General features: G+C 39.9%; 1 protein-coding gene across 3 annotated transcripts in view; it reads right to left on the minus strand.

Moving 5' to 3' along the window:
- PRKN (parkin RBR E3 ubiquitin protein ligase) overlaps positions 1 to 19,384 on the minus strand; it is a 1,357,610-nt gene that overhangs the window by 697,982 nt on the left and 640,244 nt on the right. The window lies entirely within an intron of this gene.

Genomic DNA, 19,384 nt, shown 5'->3' on the forward strand with positions numbered 1-19,384 from the left:
TGAGAAAAACAAACATGTACTTGGTGCATGAACTGTAACACAAAGGTACTCCCTAGTATGTTTTCTAAAATCTATTTCTACTATAAAATGATAATGAATAGTAATATGTCGTCCAATGATTTTTGAAATGTAATCCACAGAACCTGGCAGTTCTCAAGATCCTTTTGGGGGATCTGGTGGATCAAAACTGTTTTCTTAAATACACTAAGATGATGTTTAGCATATTGATCCAAACATGTGGTACATTCACACGTAATCGTCTCCCCACTGTGGTTAATTCAATGGTTTGAAAACTTAACTACTTTTCTTAAGTTCACTGCAATGTCAAATGATGACTTTTACATGAAAACATCTACGCAATTACATTCAAAAGGATTCTTCGGGGGCAGTCGTGGACCACGTGGCGGCATACCGGGAAGGGCCACCTGTCACAGCCGGCAGGCTGAGCGGACACATTTCCCCCACTCTCTCCTGAGGCACCACAAAAACGACATTTAAAAACTAGCTTGGTGTAAACCCATAATACCAAGGAGAACAGAAGACAGAGTATTGATTGAGAAGAAATTTCCATGCGTTTCTGGAAATCTGCAACAGGCTGCAGCAGAGGAGGGGCCTCTGTGCCCTGTGGGACCACAGCAAGTCTGAAGGCTCAAGAAGAAGGCATGGGCCACAACAGAGTGACGCCTGGAGCAGCCAACAGTGGGAAAGTGAGAATTTTCATAAATGGAAGATCCTAAAATCTTCTAGAGAGAAAGGTCAGATCCCCTAACTAGAAACAAAAATCAAAAATAGAAATTTTAAGTAGTACAAATACCTTTAAAGATCAGAGGAAAGAGTTTTCAACCTAAAATTCTCTACCTAACTGAATTGTCAAGTAAGTGGGAGAATGGTGAGGAGTGATTTGGGGACACGCAGATTTGCCGAATTTACACGTGTGCTAGAAGGTCTAAGAGTTCAGGGGAATGTCAGACAGCTTGAGGGAAGGCAGGGAGAGGCCCAGCCTTGGCCTCATCCAACGTACGGCTCTGGGCAAGAGCCTCGGGACAGATGGGTGGTGTCTCTGTAGACACGGCAGAGAAGGAGGAGGACAGAAGGGTGGTGTCACCAGCTGTGGTGATGACAGCGCTTCCAGCAGGCGTGTTATAGGGCCTGTGCCCGGCCAGGCGGAGAAAGGTTAAGGCCAAGGGATGGCCGCCGTGGTGATTTTACTCCCAAAGACATTGGGACCCGCCAGAGGTTTATGTGAGCAGTGAAACTGGTCACCACCAATCAGCACCAGGACCACCTGGCCCCACGAGCCAGACCAAGAAGCCTCCTGGCCATGATGCCGCACAAACCAGTGCAAACTCGGAAAGCACGTGAGGATCTCAGCCATTCCTGCGTCTCCAGCAGCGCTCGCTTCCCCCCCCTACCCTGCACCAGCACACGTACGCACACACAGGTGCACCAAGCACACGCACGTGCACACACATCAGACGCTCTAACACATGGGTACCACACACCCGCACCCACTCACGTGCACACACACACACAACCACACCACAGACCACGCACAGGCACACCATACACACACAGACCCACGCACTTACACGTGCACCCACATAATTTAGAGAGAAACAGGGGAGGGCAGAGGGAATCCGGGACGTTGAGCATCTACCTTAAAGATACTAAGCCAAACTTCAACAGAGGCCATTTGAGCCAAACATCAAAAGGAGCTACGATCTGGATTCATAGGTCATTACACCAAAAGCCACTGCTTCAACCGCAAGGTTGTAAGCGACTGCAGAAAAGCCGGAGGCTTGCCATCCTTAGGGAGGCTGCTTCCACGGTGGTCCTGGGATGCCACTTGGGAATTTGCACTTGGGGAGTGTTCCCATTCGCTTAGTTACACAGAGGGTTTGCAGCATGAAAACTGTCTGTAGGAACAACCTGGTTTGTGCTGAACCCCTTATCCCCTGGGAGTCTGGAATTGTGCTAGGGAGGGGTATACAGTGACCAGCCTCCAGTAAAGCCTGGGTGCTGGGTAAACGAGCACGTCCTGTGCGGCTCTGCTGGGAAAGGGCTCTTGGAAACTTGCCTGTGGTTTCCTCCAGACTTCACACCACATGTCTTTTCCATCTGCTACTTTGCATCCTGTTGGCAGGATGAACCTTACTCGTGTGTAGGACGATACACCGAGTCCTGTAAGCCCTTCCAGCGATTCACCGAACCTAGACAGGCAAAGCCATCTTAGGGACCCACGACACAATGACATTGATTAATCAAGAACATACACCTCCATGGAAGGGTCAGGGTTCATGATGAAGATCACATCCGTTATGGGGAATAAGCAATTTCATTTCCCCTGCACCTCTAAGTGTAATGCATGCATTTAAAATCCATTGTAGTCATGGTGATGTAAACATTCCCTTGACTTTCAACCTTACAGTCATACTACTGAGATTGGGCAGATGATTGAAATCATGGTTATGTAACCAAACATACATGCCATGCAGCTTGGGCAATGTAAAAGTAAAGGCATAAAGGTTACGAATTGGATGGCAAAGGTGGAGCTGAGAGAGAAGGCGAAGGAGGGGATTAATATCCTCACCCTACAAGATGTTGCTTTTTTATCATGAGGCCATCTGTATGTTTGATTTCTAAACATAGCCATATATTCATTTGACCAAAATGACACACGTATCAGAGTAAAAGAAGGATAAAGAACTGACACCAAGAACTGGATCACATTTATCAGCCTTGCTTTTCCAACTTCACATGAGAAATTCAGCACAGACCAGCATGGCTGGAATACAGTCTCCCATGTCGTATTTCAATCCTTGGCCGAGGACCCATCTTGGAGGTTATGTTTGTTTGTTAATCCGTTTCTCTGTAGGATACTCCATGGATACTGGGAATCAGGTTTTTCTCATTTTTTTCTAATGCTTATTTATTTATTTTGAGAGATAGAGTGCAAATGGGAGAGGGGCAGACAGAGAGGGAGAGAGAGAATTCTAATCGGACTCTGCACTGTCAGATGCAGGGCCCAATTCCACAAACTGTGAGATCATGACCTGATCTAAGATCAAGAGTCGGATGCTTAACCGACTGAGTCACTCAGGTGGTTTCTTTCAATTTTAGAGGACTAGGAAAACTTTAGATAGAGTCAAATCTGTGGCCCAGCTCTGGAAACTTTACATAACTTATAATAAATATTAGGTTTACTAATTTTACCTTTGCTTTCATGTTATTTTTCTCAATTGATTTTCCTTGACCTCTTTCCTCATCTTATTTGGTTTTTCTTGTTTTTAGCCTCAACGTATTGTTGCAGACTTGTCAAATCCTTTTGAAGTGAGGCAGGGTATAATGAAATAATTGTGAAGGTGTCATGGCTTTCCCCTTTTAACTCTCCAACATTCCTGACCACTTCTAACAAAAACAGTGTCTTGTGTCTCTTCCATCCGGGACAGTAGCCACTCATCCTTAGAACATGGCAGTCTCTGGCGGGACAGCCACGGGAAGCACTGATCACACGCTGTGGCTGGTGGAGACTGACAATGAACTGAGGCATACTTGAGGCTTGGAAAAGTCACTGGTTGCAAAGGAAATCCATTTCATCGTGGATAACCATTAACTAAACATGGAGACATTGCTTCCTTGCTCTATCAATAGCCTTTCGAGGCTGGTTCAGGAAGCACTGACCTACTTAAAGCACATGCAATGGTAAGAGATAAAGCTAACATGGGCACAGTCTGGGGACAGAGGAGTAACATAGGGGTTAGGGCCCATTTGCATTCATTTCACTGCCCAGAGTAGGATTCCCTGCCGCAAAGTCTAGGATGAAATGAAACTGTGCATCACACAGATATTTATTTTTCATGCCTTAATATTTCAAAGTCCAAGAAGCAATGAAAACATTTATGTAACAATTCCTATAATTACCTTATAAGATACTACTTTATCTGATAAGTCCTCGTTTTGTACGAGGAGATTATAGAAAGCCCATTCACAATATTCTTCTTGATCTCAAACCATAACCAGATAACATAAGTAATAAAGCCAATAGAATTCCAATGACTATGGGAATTCAGCATAATGAAATCAATGTGTTAGCTGAGCCACACTCCTCACAGCATCGGTATTGAACGCTATTGCTGTACCCATCCCGAAAATAGAAACAAGTGTGCCAGTGAATTTATGCCATTACAAAGCAGATTCAATGTTGCCGCTTTCGAGTCTTAGGAAATATACAATGTTAATTGGTTCATCCTTGCATACTGTGTTTTAACAGATGCATGGTTAAAGCATTTATTATTAATGGTTTTTATACAGGGGTAAAAAGGTCTCCAGGCTACAAGATTTAAAAGGGACTGCATATCACACGGCAGCCATGCCAGGGAGAGAATTCCCCCCAAAATGTATTTAATCTCTCCAATGTAAAGAATGGGAGAAAGATATCTGAAAAAAATGTCAGAACAGTGGTGAAATACATGTCTTAATAAAGGATCATTTGGCTGCTTTTTATAAAACTTCCTCCTTTTTTTAGCTCAATATTGATTACACAATCAAGACAATACATAAATTATCTGAGCATCTATAGCAAGGGGGAACAATCTGTGGTCTGCTGACTGACTCCAGCCTAGGGTTTGTTTTTACACAGAAAAAACAATGGTTTTAGATTTTTAAATGGCTAAAAAGCACAAAAAGAAGAGTGTTTCATGGCACATGAAGAGTAAGTGATATTCAGGATTCCGTGTCTGCACGTGAACTTGATTGGAGCACGGCCATGGTCGCTCATGTGCCTGTTGTCTATGTACTGCAAGGGCAGAACTGAGTTGTTTCAACACAGAGGAAGTGGCTTGCAAAACCTAAAATCCCTACTATTCTGGTCCTTTATGGAGAACGCTTGCCAATCGTTGACCTAGGGTAAATACAGTTTTCCAAGTTCATACTGAAAAGCACTTAAAAAAAAAACAAAACAAAACATTGCAACAGCATTTTGACCACCATAGAATCTCACTAGTTTGTAGCAGCAGCTGCATCCCGGGTCTCAAGTGAGAAATTACTTCAATTCAAACCTTGGAGCCACTGGCCTGTGGAATCCACGGGTGTTGTTATGATGCAGGGACTCACGTTGTTGGAATTGGTGAACGAGTGGAAAACTGCAACCAGAGATGACGTTTGGGGATTTTCCCTGATAATATCACCACCAACAGAAAATCATAAAGTGGAATAGTATTTAAACACATCTAGGGGCGCCTGGGTGGCGCAGTCGGTTAAGCGTCCGACTTCAGCCAGGTCACGATCTCGCGGTCCGTGAGTTCGAGCCCCGCATCGGGCTCTGGGCTGATGGCTCGGAACCTGGAGCCTGTTTCTGATTCTGTGTCTCCCTCTCTCTCTGCCCCTCCCCCGTTCATGCTCTGTCTCTCTCTGTCCCAAAAATAAATAAACGTTGAAAAAAAAAAAAAAAGAAAAAAAATAAACACATCTATATGGTGCATGTAAATCAGAAATTCAGAAAAAAAAAAGGACTCAATGGCATGAAAAGCAAGTGTTTAAATCTGTAAATTATGAGTCTGAAAATTTACTTTTAAAAATTGTAGGACTAATCTACAAGTCATTTTTGCTATGTCTTGCATGTCTAATCAAGTGGAAAATTGAAGTACTTCATTGGCTAATTCTTATCCAAATATCACTCTGACCCAGATCCAGATGAGCTGTTAAAGCAAAAGAGGTTGTTTTCCACCCCCCTGAATTATCTAAATAAATTCTATAGTCTGCTTTACATAGGTGGGCATATACACTACTGTCTAAAAATGTTGCAAATCCGGGGGTGCTTGGGTGGCTCAGTCGGGTAAGCATATGACTTCGGTTCAGGTCATGATCTCACGGTTTGTGGGTTCAAGCCCCACATCAGGCCCGCTGCTGTCAGCCTGTCAGTGCAGAGCCTGGGGCCTGCTTCAGATTCTGTGTCTTCCTCTCTCTCTGCCCCTTCCCTACTTGCGCTCTGTCTCTCTCTCTCTCTCTCAAAAATACATAGATGTTAAAAAAAATTTTTTTTTTTTAAATTGCAAATCCTGTTTTACCAAAATGTTACTACAAAGTCTTGGTGTTTCCAGTTTTTAAAAAGGATTATTTAATCTACTCCTGAAAACATTGTTCCACTATATGCTAATTTGGATATAAATTTAAAAAAATAAAAAATAATATAAAATAAAGGATTATCTTAACAGTACTTTTACTTAAACTGTACTTTTACTGATTATTTCAAGTTATCAAATGTGTTGCATTTAGTATATCCTCTTGATTGGGGCCACACACATTTAAGTCATATAATTAAACTTAAGGGGTTAAAATAATTTTGAGAATTATACTTGTAATATAATACTAGGACAGCAAAACTGTCCTTAAAACTGCTACACTCAGGGGCGCCTGGGTGGCTTAGTTGGTTAAATGTTCTACTTCAGCTCAGGTCATGCTCTCGCGGTTCATGGGTTTGAGCTATGCTGGCAGCTCAGAGCCTGGAGCCTGCTTCAGTCTCTCTCTCTCTCTCTCTCTCTCTCTCTCTCTCTCTCTGTCTCTGTGTGTGTGTGTCTCTCTCTCTCTGCCACACTCTCTCTCCCCAAAATAAATAAACATTAAAAAAAAAAACCCTCCTACACTCAGAGTCTCCTTCCTTTCTTTTCCTCTGCACCTGCAACAAAAAATGATACAGGGAAGGAGGAGCTTCAGAGTTCACAGACCTGTTGAATTCTAATTCCACGAATTGTTATCTATGGGCCCCACCTTTCTAAACCTCTTCTGAAAAGCAAGGGGTCAAAGGCCTCCTTCATTGCGCTTTCATGAATACTAAATGAAATAGCAACTTTAATATTTGCCAGGCCCCGGGGTGCTGGGTGGCTCAGTTGATTAAGCCTCTAAGCAACTGACTTTTGGTTTCAGCTCAGGTCACGATCTCATGGTTCGTGAGTTTGAGCCCCGCGTCTGGCTCTGGGCTGACAGTGTGGAGCTTGCTTGGGATTCGCTGTCTCTGTCTCTTTCTGCCCCTCCCCTGCCTGCTCTCTATCTCTCTCTCTCTCAAAATAAATACACATTTAAAAAAGTTTTGCCCAGTCCTGGACACATGCTGACTTACTGAAAAATGACAACTGTTACAAGTAATATTTCTTATTTCTCAAAATAGAAGTCCCTGAGTAGGGTTATTTTTAATTTAGTAGACAGATAAGCAGTAATTGGTCAGTTCTAAGGCATCTGACTCAGCCCAGTGCGTTTTTCATTTTTTAATTTTTCTCAATTTCCCTGTTACTCAGCCATTCCCCAGGGATTATGTCACTTTCCAGAGCATGTGGCTTGTAACTCTTTTAAAGCATATATTTCTACTCATGTGGCAAACATGGTTCTCCATCTTCCTCCACTGGATTTAAGGACCCTATGCTTCTCAAAAGGCTAAGCACAGTGCTGTGACTAGAGCTGAGGCCCAATAACGCAGTCATTAAATAGTGAACAGGGAAAATAATAAAGAAAAAAATCCTTTGAACCAAAATATTCATCTACTCAACAAATATTTATCGAACATATCTTTTTAAAAAAAATTTTTTTAACGTTTATTTATTCTTGAGACAGAGAGAGACAGAGCATGAACAGGGGAGGGGCAGAGAGAGAGGGAGACACAGAATCTGAAGCAGGCTCCAGGCTCTGAGCAGTCAGCACAGAGCCCGACGCGGGGCTCGAACTCACGGACCGTGAGATCGTGACCTGAGCTGAAGTCAGAGACTTAACCGACCCAGCCACCCAGGCGCCCCAGAACATATCTTAAAACCTGATAATATCGTCATGGAAAAGAAAGAAGGATCCTTTATCCTGTAGATTGTGTGGAGTTGCTACAAAAGCCAATGTTACAAATGAACTGAGCAACCTGTTTTTCAAACAGATTACATTTTTACAAACACCCATAGCAAATGTTGGTGATATGTAAAACAACAGGAACACACATACCCTACTGGTACAAATATAAAATGGCACAGCCCCTTTGGAAACCTTCAGGCATTTTTGATAAAGTTAGACGTAACTGAAAATGATTTGAGTATTTCATTTTTACGTAATTACCCAATAAAGATGAAAACATGAGTCCACATAAAGAACTGTATACAAATGCTCGTAATAATTTTATTCATAATAATAACCACCAACTGTAGACCACCGAAACTTGTGTCAAAATATGAATGGATAAACAAAATGTGGCATATTCATCCAATGGAATATTATTCAGCAATAAGTATCATGTTACTTATAAATGTAACATGGATGATTCTCAAAATGATGCGAGTAAAGGAAGCAAAATGTGCAACAGAATATGCTACATGTTCCACTTACGTAAAATGCAAACAAATCTACAGCAGTAAACAAATCAGTGGTAGCTTTGGGTGGGACAGAGCATGGAAAGCACTACATAAGAGCATGAGGAATCTTTGGAGGAGTTTTATGGACTGAATTGTGTCCTCTCAAAATTTACATGTCAAAGTCCTAACTCCCCTACAGAATGTGGCTGTATTTGGAAATATGGATTTTAAAGAGGCAATAAGTTAAAATGAGGTCATTAGGGTGGGTCCTAGTCCAATATGACTGTTGTTTTTATAAGAAGAGGAGATTAGGACATGGACACTCACAGATAAAAGGCCATGTGAACACACAGAGAAGACAACCCATCCACAAACCAACTAGAGATGCCTCCGAGGAAACCAACCTCAACAACACCTTGATCTTGGACTTCCAGCCTCCAGAATTGTGAGTAAATAAATTTCTGCTGTTTAAAATCACCCAGTCAGTGGTACTTTGTTATGGTAGCCCCAGCAAACTAACGTAAAGGTTAACGGAAATGCTTACTATCTTAATTGTAGTGGTGGTTTTATGGGTTTACACGTGTGTCAGGACTCCTCAGATTGTACCCTTTAAATAGAGGCAGTATATTTTACACAAATTATTTCTCAGTAAAGTGAAAAGAAAAGGGGGAAAATAACAGAGGTGTGCCAAGGGAATTCAATGAGGGAAGGAGAAGAAGAATCTTTGTATCAAATGGTACTTGAACAACTGAGTATCAATATCTAAATCCTTTACTCACTCCATACATCTTCTAGAAGAAAACAAACAAGGACATCTTTACAACCTTGGAACAGACAGAACTTTCTTATATGGACACAGAAGGCTCTAACCATAAATGAAGACGTTTATAAATTGAACTTCAAAGAACATTAAAAACTTCTGCTCATCAAAAGACACTATTAAACATGAATATACATGCCACAGACTGGAAAGAATGTTTGCAATACATATATCTGTCAAATAATTCATTTCCAGAATAAAGAACTTTTAAAAGTTAATGCTATAGAGACAAATAGCCTAGTTCAAAAATAAACAGAAGACTTGAACAGACTATTCACAAAATAAGACATGCAAATGGTCATATAAAAGATGACAAATACCATTAATAACAAGGAAAATACAAATTAAGACAACAAGATACAATTTCATTTGATTTAACTTTTTAGCCACTAAAAAGTGCCTAAAAAGGCTGAAAATACTGAATGTTGGTAAAAAGATTAATCTATAGTGATAGAAATCAGGAGATGATTGTCTTTGGGATAAAGGAGTTATTGACTGGAAAGAGGCATGAGGGAAATTTCTGGAAATGTTCTATTTGATTGGGATCAAAACTCACAGAACTAAACCCTTAAAATCTGTGCATTTTATGGAATGTAACTTATTCCATGAGTTAAAACAATGAATCAACAAATATTTTTGAAGCCTTAATTCTCAGTAGCTCTGCAACCTTGGGGAGGTTCCTTAACCTCTCAGGGATCAGCTAGCCCAGGCCAAATTGGGTGACAATAGAATTTGCCTTATAAGAGTGTTGCAAGGATTGGATATAAAATGGTTAGGCTAGGGGCACCTGGGTGGCTCAGTCAGTTAAGTGTCTGACTCTTGATTTCATCTCAGATCATGATCTCATGGTCGTGAGATAGAGCCTTGCGTGTGGCTCCATGCTGGGCTTGAGTCTGCTTAAGATTCTCTCTCTCTTTCTCTCTTTGCCCCTCCCCACCATCTAAATAAATAAATAAATAAATAAATAAATAAATAAATAAATGTTAGGCTAGTGTCAGGCACATATTAGGTACTCAATTAATGTTAACCATTTCCAATTTACCATTCAGCAGCAGCCAGACTTGATAAAGGGACAAGGCAATTAGGAGTGACAGCCAATATGATTTGTTAATATTAAATTGTGTAATGAAATGATTTTCCCTTAAAAAATACATCTTTAGTGATTTTCCCTTGTAGCCTTTGGAGATAATAGACTATAACTTTCCATAGGCTCTGTCCACTGTCAATCAAAACAAAAGACTAACCAGCTTTATGGCTTTGAACTGGTTATTTCCATTCACCATCAGGCTGCAGAATTCCTGAAGTCATGGACTGTTCCAACTTATATCTACATGCTTTGCTATGCATAGCAAAATATAGTGAATACTCAAAAATACCTTAAGTGAACCAGGCTTCAATTTTCTCATCTGTAAAGCTATGAAACTGAAAAATGTGTGTTTTCTAAAGCTGTTTTATGTTTTCTTTTTTAAATAGAATACATTCCTTAAATGAAATGGTTTGTAGAACACAAATGTATAAAACAAATAGTAGGCCCACTGTGGTTGAAGATGGATGGGTCCTCAAAATGCTTGCCAGCTGCCTCTTCCCTCTTTGTCCTGTGTGACGTCCTTAAAGTACCTCCCCACATAGGACAATTTAAGATCCCAAGAGTCTCTTTCAATAAATCATGGGTATGCTCCAGGAAGAGTTTGCGGTAGGTAAAGAATCTGACAGAAGATGGTTGAATGAAATCCTTCAAAGACTATCACATTCTTTTCTTTGACGGGATACGTATTCATTATGACTAAGATATATGCTTATTAGAAGATATATATTACACTCTTAAAACCATTTATTGAATCACTGATGCAGATGTTATCCCAGTGAGAACAAATATCTTTCTTCACGTTACAACACGTGCTGTGAGTTGTCTCTCAGTATCTCCTCTCCTTTAGGAACATAGATTTCCTGATTTATATCTGAGAAGGTGGCACCTGGAAAAATGACTGTATTCCCAGCCTCCCTGGCAAGTGTGGCCCTGTGACTAACTATATCCCCCCTTGTTAGCCAAGGGGATATAGCAGAAATTTCCTGTGCAACTTCCAGTCGCCTTTTGTCCTCATCCATTCCTCTACTGTTCTGTTCGTAAGATGCACATTGTACCATGAACCACAAATTCAAAGCTATACACAGCAGAGCCACAATACAGAAAGAGTCTGGGTTCCTGACCCCAGAGAGTGTCATAACAGTCCTGAATTCCTTACTTGAACTTTTACATGAAAAAAATTTTTTTTCATTTTTATATCACTCTTATTTTGAATTTTCAGGAACACTGTCAAACCCAGTAGTTATTGTTACAACTACTAAATTAAATTTGTTGTAATAGCAAAGTCAATGGAGTACACAAAGCAGTAATAATTTTTGAGTGTCATCTAAAAAATCAAGAAGTTCTTTGTTTCTCATACATGGGGGTGCTGAGATATAGGGAGACAAAGAAGTCTAAACTCTCATTATATAATTCATCTAAACTCTCATTTTTAATTCATCAAGGAATGACCTTATTTATAAGTTTACAAGTTTTTAAAATATCAGAATTTGACCTCAAAAACCCAAATGTTTTAGAAAGCATTAATCATTTTGATGAAAATATTCATAAAATGTGTTATATATTCCATGTCTACTTTAGTAGATTACATTTAATATGTATGTGGTGACTTAGCTTTCTAAAAAAGAGCTACCATATCATGAATATATGCTATTAGCCAGAGGCTCTGGTTGGTACCACACAGACTTCATCTGCAAGTTATATAAAACAAAGAAGGGTAGGCATTCCTTTACCCATTTTTAGATGGAAAAACTAAGGCTTAGAGATGCTAACAGGCATGTTCCAGGATACATGTTTGCTAAGTAGTAAAGTCACTTTATAAGAAAAGCATTCATTTCTTTCTTTACTTTTGGTCACAATTAAAAAAATATATGTCAAATTAATAAGCATTTCTTATGGTATTGTTTTACTCTGAATACATAGTGATGTCTTTGCTAACTGCTTCAAAATGTTGTGGCCCTACTCGGAAGGTAAAAAGTATTTGTGTTTTTAGATAACTCATTTGCCTTCCTTCCTCCTCCCTCTTCCCACCTACCTCCTTATCCCCACCCCCTCCTTGTCCTCCTCCTCCTCCACCTCTTCCTCCTTCATAGATGCACCATCAGAAGACTCATCTTTAATGAGCGGTATGTTTAACATTTACTTCTACTATCTTGGTGGGGAGGAAATTTGTAACTAAATCTAATACTTATAAAAGCAAATACCAAAAGAAAGAACACACACACACACACACACACACACACACACACACACAAGGCAAACACAAAGTTAAGATTCTGCCATGAAAAAGTGTGTGGACTTTTTGTAATTTATATATGTATATTACATATACTTATTTTTGAATTTATATATTTACTATACATGTATTACATATATACATGTATATGCATACATGTATTACATATACATATACATACTGAGGCCCTTTTGCTTATATTCTGTTTCTCTGGAAGTTATTTAAGAATTATGTTTTTTTTCCTTTAAAGTCTTTATTGTTAACAGGCTTTTTGACATACATTGTCTTATTTGTTATCTCAGAAAGCATAGGAGAGATTGTACCTTGTATTAGTTTTCTACGGTTGTGTAACAAATTACCACAGATTCAGTGGCTTATAACAACGTGTGTCTATGATGTCACAACTTTTGTGGGCCATCACCTCATGCTGGCTCCACTGGGCCCTCTGCTCGGGGCCCCACAAGGCTGTCTGCAAGGTGTCGGCACGGCTGGTCTCTCATCTGGAGGCTTGACTGGAGAAGCATTAGTTGTCACGCTCTCGTGGGATGTTTTCAGAATTAATTTCCTTGTGGCTGTAATTGTAAGGCTGCCAGCTTTCATCTGTCTGCTGACTGGAAGCCTCCTATGGTTCTTGCCATGTGAGCTTCCTCAACCTGGCTGCTTACTCCATCAAGCCAACAGGACCATATTTGGTCTCGTCTCTGAAGACGTGGTCTACCATTATGTGGTTAAGGGGAATCTCGTGTAAATGGTCAAGGGAGCAGCAGACATATTGTCGTCACCTTTGCCGTTTGCTCTTGGTTGGAAGGCAATCACCAGAACCACTCGCATTCAAGAGGAAGGGATTTCACAAAAGCATGGATGCCACAAGCTAGATGATCACTGGGGGTCAGCTTCAGGTCTGTCACTGCCACATTTATTTTGCAGATAAGACAGACTTTTCACAAAGTTAAAGTTTGAGAAATGATAATTCAATATGTGACTCTAATAGCCAAGTTCTCAGGCTATTTCTTTTTTTTTTTTTAACATAAACACAATTTTCAATTGAAATATGTGAATATTTGAACACTTCCCTGGAGTCATTCTTTTAAACTTTTAAGTAGAGAATGTAATATTACAGCCGAGGGAGATATCACAAAATAAATACTGAATGTGACCAGAGAGTGATTTTCTATTTATTTTGGCAAGTTAAATTGGAAGAGATTAGTACACAAAAAACAAACAAATATATTTGTGCTTGATTTAGTGTATCTACTCTTTTTTTAAAGTTTTTATTTATTTTTGAGAGAGAGAGAGAAGGGGAGAGAGAGAGAGAAAGGGCACGCACAAGTCGGGGAGGGGCAGAAGGAAACACAGAATGGGAGGCAGGCTCCAGGCTCTGAATTGTCAGCTCAGAGCCCAATGCGGGGCTCAAACTACGAACCATAAGGTCATGACCTGAGTTGCAGTTGGGCACTTAACTGACTGAGCCTCTCAGACACACCTTAGAGCATAAACATCTTACACACCTTTAGCTCTGAACACCCAACTGCAAGACCCAATTGCAAGCTGCTTCTGTCAAAGAAAAGACCACTAAAGACTACATGAAGGGACTCACTGCTCACTTATTAGCCCAGTTGTATCTACAAATGTTTTTAAAGCAAAAAGAGAATTATTAGGAGGAGAATTAGAACTTAAAATAAAAGACCTTAAGAAGATGACTGTTTAGTCCTTACAAATATTTTTGTTTCTGATACGGATACTGTATGAATAATAATTAACTCTTTTTTGAAAGGATTTTATATAGGGCAGAAGGAAGCAGAAGAAGGAAAAAAGTGATTTAGTGAATTCCAGCCAATAAGCAGGGGAATAATGATCATTATAAAAGTAATGGCAAAGCCATCTTCTTGCCTCAGTATGAAACTGGGTGGTTTACAAAATTTTCCCACATCAAAGCAACCTTGATTCTCAGTGAAATTCTGTTAATTCTATGCTTTATGGAGATCTGAGACCTAATGTGCTTATTTGTTCACAGGTTGGGGGTAATCACAGGACTGTTCCTAAGAAAATCCTGCCCCTACATATAAGTACTCACCTGGCTTTCATGTTTAGCTACATGGGCATATCTTAAAGAGTATTGCATTTTCATGAAAGGGTGTCCATTTTTTTACACTGATTTGTTTACCATAATAACATGGATCTCTTCCTATTTCATAAAATGGAATATCTGAAGTTCCTTGCTTTGTTAGAAAACAGCCAAAATTTTAATAAAAGTTTGGTCCAAGGCTGGGTAGGGCTTGGTGGGTCAGCTTTATTCTACTCCATGTATAGTCGGCTTAAATAGCCCAACTACAGGATGAACGGTTCACTTTCAACATGGCTTACTGGCTGCCAAGTTGGAGGCTGAATATGAGCCCAGTGCAGTAGGCTCACATCTGTGGTTCTCCCCAACCATGGCCTTTCCAGGGGATGCTTGTGCCTCATTAGAACATGGTAGATGTTTCCCAAGAGTGACAACTGTGAGAGAGTGGAAAGAGAAGCTTCCAGTTTTTTCAGACCTAGGCTGAACATGGCACAATGTCATTTCCACCATATTCTTTTGGTTAAGCAGTCACAGAGCTCAGATTCACTGAAGGTTGGTATTTGAAGGGGAAAGCTCGCATGGCACCCTTTGTCAAATTTAGGTTTGGCAAGCCACTGACCAAGAGTCTACACCTGAGCTCCTCAACAGCACCCTTAGAAAGCTGTCTGATGCTAGTTAAGCTGTCTTTTCCACTACACCTCCAGCTTTTTGATCTGTTTTCTGACAGTATAACCCAGTTAGATTTCCTTTCACTTTTATTCAAAATGTCTGGATGATATATTTTCTACTAAAAGTCTTTAAGTATTTTAGGGGCGCCTGGGTGGCGCAGTCGGTTAAGCGTCCGACTTCAGCCAGGTCACGATCTCGCGGTCCGTGAGTTCGAGCCCCGCGTCGGGCTCTGGGCTGATGGCTCAGAGCCTGGAGCCTGTTTCCGATCCTGTGTCTCCCTCTCTCTCTGCCCCTCGCCCGTTCATGCTCTGTCTCTCTCTGTCCCAAAAATAAATAAGCGTTGAAAAAAAAAATTTTTTTTAAAAAAGTCTTTAAGTATTTTAAATATTAAGAGATAATAATGTGCCGTATCAGATATGGTTTATGGAGACAAAAATAACAAAATAGCACCAATTTCAAGTGTTCTCTGATAGCCCATCAGGATCTCTCTTGTTTACTATCTGGGCACAGGCATAAGCAGACAGTATCTGCACCCACGTGTAAACTTATCAATGACTTCCGATTATTTAATGTAATTTCTCTGGTCACTAAAGACACTCTTCAGGATTTTTCAGAATTTGAAACAAACACCACATGCACGTATCTATTTCTTAAATCATATTCACTTGATGCTAATTTTAAGTCATTGTGGTCATAAGTTCATTTGCTAAATTATGCACCTAATATGTAACAGGTATTTTTGTAGACTGGAGATAAAACATTGAACAAGACTTTTCCAGTTAGGAGGACAAAAGTGATTAAACAAGTAATCAACACATGGATTCTTTTTAAAAAAAAATTTTTTTTTTAATGTTTTTATTTATTTTTGAGACAGAAAGAGACAGAGCATGAGCAGGGGAGGGGCAGAGAGAGAAGGAGACACAGAATCTGAAGCAGGCTCCAGGCTCTGAGCTGTCAGCACAGAGCCTGACACGGGGCTTGAACCCATGGACCATGAGGTCATGACCTGAGCCCAAGCTGGACGCTTAACTGACTGAGCCGTCCAGGGGTCCCCACACACGGATTCTTTGAGGGCACGTAGGAGGGACCCTTGATCTAGACTTTTGGAAGGACTATTATTTATGCTGAGACCTGAGAGACAATTAAGAATCAGTCAGGAAGAGGAAAGTTCCATGAAAGAAAGGAGGATTATGAGCAGGGAAAACAGGTCCAGACACCACCAATCCCTAGATCGGTTTCTGGGATATATATTTGCAAGATGATATTGATAAGTAGTTCACAAATAGTTACTTCTATGCAATATTCTAAATAGCTACTATTACCATGCGATGACATGGTTCAATGAAAATAAACGATAAAATGTAATTGTATGCGAGGTACTGATTGAAAGGGATGGGGATGCCGCGAGGATGAACAATGTCTTAGTACTTTTTTAATCAGACTGACTGGATTTCAAATCCTGTTGCCATTACGAGCCACATCATGATGAGGAAGTTATTCAGAACATCCGTCTCCTGTGTGTAATGTGGGAATAACAATTGTTCATGCTACATCATAGGGTTTATGGTTAGGTAATAGTTAATACTCAATTATTACATACTATGCACATAGTTAATATTAAATAAATATTAGAAGGTGCTGCTAAACATCCAGAATATGAGAAAAATACGATCTCAAAAGAGCACCCCAGTAGACAAAGATTCAGAAGATCTAAGTTCCAGACATAATTTCACTGGAGTTTAAGCTAATCATGTTAACATTTTTATGCCTCATTTTCTTATCTGTAACTTGTGGGTAATAAAGTGTCGGGCCAAATAAAATAACGAATGAGCTAACTGATGTGAAAACCCTTTATCGGCTATAACAGGCCATGCAGATATTAGTCAGTAAAGGGACAATAGAGCTCTGTGTATTCTTAGACTGTCTAACTGTAGAAAGTGGTGGACTCCTATGTCTACCTCACTTTATACAACCCCAAACATAATGTCACTTCCAAGTAGAAGAGATGCTTGATACATAATGTTGCAGCTGCTGCTCGCATCGGCAATTAACCAGAGCAAGTGTCTATGCTTGTATCGATTATCTGATGCTGCCACGTTAGCTCAACAGCTGTTTAAACAGAATATCTCAGCTGGCCTTGGAAAATCTTCCCAAGAACTGGGGTATCTCTATAGCTCATACAACATAATTTGGCATGATGTGGCAAAAAACAAATTTCCTTCTGCTACTAAAATGTTTCTCATGTCTTAAAAAGTAAGCATTTCATAACCAAATACTCGCTAACATCCTTTTCCCCTCTGAGAAATTATTACAAGAAAAAACGTCACGTCTCTTTAAAGAAACTGCATTGTTATAAGTGAAACAACTCTTGGTCCCCTGCACTACGGCTCTGCAGAGTTTTGATCCAGTCAATCACTGCCATTATGTATCGAGAGTCCCTTCATGCAGGGCGCCATCATGCTAAATGCATTAAATGTCAAACGGCACGCTTATCCCTCCACATTTTCCAGTTACCAAACTCTTCCTAAACCACAAGATGCCTTCAATTATATTACTAAGTGTTTACAGCTTCACTGTAGGCACATCCCCGTGATAGCAGGATTCAAACAGCAGTGATTTTTTTTGTCCTATTTCATAGAATTTAAACAATGGAGACAAATAAAGACTTACAGATACAGTGATTCACTTTTATGCACTCTTAACAGATTTAATTTAGGAGAACCATATGATTATCTTCATCTGTTCAAGCTCTCTTTACTAAGAATAATCTTGCTATTGCACGGAGGGAAATTTGCTGCGGCCCAGATTAGAGGCAGTCTCAGACAGCATAATATGTGTCTAACTGTTGAGACGGTCGTGCTCATTTCAATTCAAGGCATGTAAACCTATTTGAATAACAACATTTATTATCATGTAAAGATTCATAGTTCCCTCAGCTGGCTTTCTATCTTGATAATTATGACTGGAACTGGACTATGCTTATTGAATGAGATAAGAGGTTTATTAGATCACTAGTGAATGCCCAGAGACTGTCGTCATCACATAAACATTAGTTAGTTCTCAAAATAAAACACTGTGAATAACACATCATATTTTGGTGTGTGCTACCCTCCTGTAAATCCCCAAGTGGGGCTGAGGTCAATCAGACACCACTTCTCAAGAAAGGGAGAGGAAGAAATACGTAGGACATGGTTAAAACTATAAAGGGATCATAACTTAATTGATTCTTCTGTTGCTTCGACATAATTAACTTTCCATGAAGAGGTGTCAATGGGGGTGATGTCTTGGCCAGTCCACAAGGCTACACACTGCTCTGTGGTATAGGACTTAGAGATAGTGAGTAAAATCACAAGGGTCGTAAAAGGCGGTGAAATTGGAAAGGGCCCCCTCAGTCAGGCATCAGACACAGAAGTAATGAGCGGGCCTCCAGTTGTACCCTAAACCCAATGGTACGACTATGCATTTATGAAGCAGGCGTTTCACCTGCAGTGTCAGCATGTGGACAGGGGTTTTGTTCTTTCCCACACTCACCTTTGTAGGGCTACAGAGAACAAGGCCTTCTTAACAAGAAGGAAACAGGGATCCTCAAAACCAAGAAACCAAAATGATTCTCGGTCAAAAGAAAACCTAGATTTGTCCTTGGATGCGTTGACAAAGGCATTTTTTTTTTTTTTTTAAAGCAGGGATCCATTTAATACGCATTGACCATTTGGTCTTGTGTATAAATTTTCCTCCAAGCCTTCTCACTTCAAGATACTTCTACGATTCCCTTCCCTTCCTTCTCCCTTTCTTCTGGGACTCTGTTACCATCAAGGGGCATTCACTGCGAAAAATCACTTCAGCCTATTTATTTGTGGGCTAATGAGAAATGAGAGAAAAAGTCTTAATTCTAAATTAAAACAACTACATTTGCAGTTATCTGAACTTTGTCAGGACCAATTCAAACTGGCTGAAGTTCACACCAAACATAATTTAAGTTTTCCTACACCTATGTGTAAGAATCACCCTCCCCCCATTATTTCATCATTTTCCTCCCCTTTAGCTCAACATTTTGACATAAGAAAATGAATAGTTCTAAATGTCTTTGTGTGTGTATTTCTTTCATCAAGTGAAATACGAAAGACTGTTGTGGAAGAACAACTTAGATCTTGGTTTTAAATCATTTTATTTTATTGTTTTAATTGTATTTTTAATT

Source organism: Puma concolor, chromosome B2, assembly GCF_028749965.1.
Source record: "Puma concolor isolate L17-30 chromosome B2, mPumCon1.1.hap2, whole genome shotgun sequence".
Classification (NCBI taxonomy): domain Eukaryota; kingdom Metazoa; phylum Chordata; class Mammalia; order Carnivora; family Felidae; genus Puma; species Puma concolor.